Consider the following 3,379-nt stretch of genomic DNA (forward strand, 5'->3'; position numbering starts at 1 on the left):
TTAGTTTTTCAACGGTCATGATTTGTGCGTCTAATATACCAAGTTCTCGACTCATTTAACGGCTGTAGACTTTTGGGAAACTAGACAAATATTTTTCTTGGAGGAATATAAGATTTACTCACCTTAATAATTAATTAATTTTGCAACGTTAATTACGAAAACTGAGCCCACACAAATAAGTGCCCCTTATTCCATTGCTCTAAACACTTGACTGCTAATTGACACATTTACAATTCTCAGTCATATAAGCAATATCGTGCGATAGTCTCTCAATCATCAAAATCCTGCACTACGACACAATTACGCTTAGCCAGTTCCTCCAAAGGACAAACTTATTAACTTCCCAGCTTCCAGGCGGCATTCATTTCATACCTGCACAAGCGACGGGTTTTGCGGTAAATAGTTATGTATGTAAGTAATCAAGTTGTGTGTGTCTTTTCTGCCTCTTCTCATCTTTCGCACAACGGCAACTCAACGGAGCTTAGCCGAATCAACGCATGCAGCAAAGCGGGCGCGCGCATCACCTCTTAGCAAGGAGCGTGCGCGCATGTGTGAGCGGGTAGCATGAACGAAGGCAACAGTAATTTTCAACAGCTTTCAGCAAAACAATGGAATGCAAACGAAATTTGAAAGTAGGAGAAAAGAAGAAGAGGCAGCAGCAACACAAAAACGTGCGGTAAACCTGAATGCGAGAAAACAAACCACTGCGGAAAAACAATGCCTCGAACTGCCACAACAACAACAATAGCGCGACCAGACCAGAATGCCAGCCTTTGATTGACAAAGTCTAAATTCGGGCGATCACTTGAATGGGAGCGCTGCCAGTGACAAAAGATTTTACCACTTCACATTGAAAGAAACTGGAAGCGCGTACATTATGACGAACAGCATGGCGTTGCGAGCGCGCCACGTGAAGCAACGTTACATAAATTGGCTGCCATATTCAACTGTCAACGCGGCGCTTCACACCTTGCGGTAAGATATAACGCCGACAGCGCCGAACACACACGAAGCTTTCATATAGTTTCAACACTTTTGAATAGTTGAATTCTTTCGCCATGCGGCTCTTCGTTTTCCTAGGTGCTTTGTTGTGATTGTACCAGTCGGTGAGCACAGATAATGCGAATATTTATACAAAAGTTGTGTCTAGTGTAGGGATAGGAAAGTCGACTCTGACTTTAGTCAAAAATCGATCTTTTAATAGAAATAATTGACTTTTTAGGATCGATCAAGCTTGTCTTGAATCGATTAAAATCGACTTTTACTCGATGACTTCGACAATTGACGGAATTAAAATAAGGCCTGCACCAAGCAACTATAGTTGTTTCAATTTTATCGCAAAATACTTATAAGAGCAAGAAAGAGAACCTACGTTACTTTATACAGCTTCCTACTGTACTCATGAAAACATACACTATCCTATAGGCATTAATGTTCCCCACTGTACTTAGTATCTAATGGTAATATAGTTGGTAAAATTTTTACTTCTCGTTTTACTTTTAAAAGCACTATACAAAGTACCAATCGAAGCGTTTCTTTATAAATAGCCTCTTTCTGATATTCTGATTGGTCTATAACATTATTATGTTTGTATTGTCGCCGGTATCCTTGACAGCCATTTCAAATAAGGCGATTTAAGTCTAATTCATGTATATTAATATTCCGACTTTAAGATTAATCATAACAATCATTGTTTAATTGATATAATTAACTTTTTTATATACGGTACATAATATTTAAAAGTATATAGTATTGAATAATTCTTTATCATGGCTCCCAGTTTGATATGGGCCTATTGCACAAAAGTTAATGGCAGTAAAGTTAAGTGTAATTTATGTGATAAAGAGTTTTTGCTTAATAAAAGCACATCAACAATGATGAAGCACTTACAATGTGCTCACAAGATTGCTCCTCCGTCAAGTAATGAAAAACAAACTCGGAAAAGATTGAATGATAGTCACAATGATTTCGAAGTTCAGCCTAAAAAAGTAAGTGCTTTTGAAGTACTTTTTAAAGTTTGTGCATAAACTATTCCTCTCCACAGACAATTTAATTTTTTATATCGATACTAACTTAATCATGTTCGTTGTTAGGCTTGAGTCGCTGTCGAATCATCTGTTCCATTGGTTGCTTTGGTACCTCAAACTAAATCATCTGTTCAAGAAAATGCCACTGTACAATCTCATGTCCAAGGCCCTATGGATCGTTGTATGAACAATGCTAATTATTTTTCAGGTAGTAGTGACTTAAATTAGGAAACAAAGTTATTCTTATTAATTTCTTCTATCATGCATTTTCATTATTTCCTAGCTGGTGGATATAGACATGATCAAGCTACCACAGCTCTTTTACGAATGATCGCAGTTGATAATATGCCTCTGTGTACCACAGAAAGACCAGGATTCAGAAAATTTATTAAAACACTACAACCGTTGTATCACATACCCTGTGAGCCAACTATAACTAATGCTATGAGTCGTAAATATCAAGATTTGTCGAATAAAATAAAACTTGAATTGCGACAGACTGAATCTGGACTAACAAACACACAATGAAAAGCTATCTTGGCTTAACAGTTCACTATCTGAAAGGTCAGTTACTGATTCTATTTTCAAAAATCATTACATTCAGTTTTAACTTCAAATATGTAACTTTATTGACATATTAACCTTTCTTCACAGAAATTGAGATGAAGACTGTTGAGCTGGGCGCTTGAAATTAAGAAATATATGCAATGACTGGGGTCTGAATGATAATAAAATAGCAGCATTCGTTTCAGACGGGGGCGCAAACATCAAAGGAGCTATTAAAAGTGAGTTCGGCGATGGGAAACACATTTCGTGTTTTGTACATGTAACAAATAATATTGGTCAGCGCCTTATTGAAGTTAATATTACTCCACCTGCATCTGAATCTCAAAATCAAGTTTCCGACTTACCCGTTGATGAAAATGATGCTATTGACAATCTTGAAGACTTAATTACAGATCATACTGAGCAATCGTCTTTGCGTGAGCTATTGTCAAAAGTTAAAAAAAATTTCACATTCTTTCGACAAAGTGAAAGAGCGACTATAGAGCTGCTGAAATTACAGAAGGACAAGCCTGAAAATTTTAGTATGAAATTAATTCAGGAAGTGCGAACGAGATGGAACTCCTGTTTTGAAATGGTTGACCGTTTCATTGTGCTTGTTGATCACGTCAGTAAAGTGCTTTTACAAGTGAAGACAAATCTTCGAAAGCGAAGCCACCTAACATGATCACAGGTGAGGAAATCGATGCGTTAATAGAAGTTCGTGACATCTTAAAACCTCTCTTGCGAGTAACTCAAGAAGTTTGTTTTGAGAAATGTGTAACATTGGCAAGTGCATTCCTTTGATT

The 3,379-nt window shown here is 37.1% G+C and overlaps 1 pseudogene; it reads left to right on the forward strand.

Annotated features, from left to right (window-relative positions):
- Nucleotides 1-1,769: 1,769 nt before the first annotated feature.
- Nucleotides 1,770-2,555, forward strand: LOC126767345 (uncharacterized; annotated as a pseudogene).
- Nucleotides 2,556-3,379: the final 824 nt, after the last annotated feature.

Source organism: Bactrocera neohumeralis, unplaced genomic scaffold, assembly GCF_024586455.1.
Source record: "Bactrocera neohumeralis isolate Rockhampton unplaced genomic scaffold, APGP_CSIRO_Bneo_wtdbg2-racon-allhic-juicebox.fasta_v2 ctg5648, whole genome shotgun sequence".
In the NCBI taxonomy this organism is placed as follows: domain Eukaryota; kingdom Metazoa; phylum Arthropoda; class Insecta; order Diptera; family Tephritidae; genus Bactrocera; species Bactrocera neohumeralis.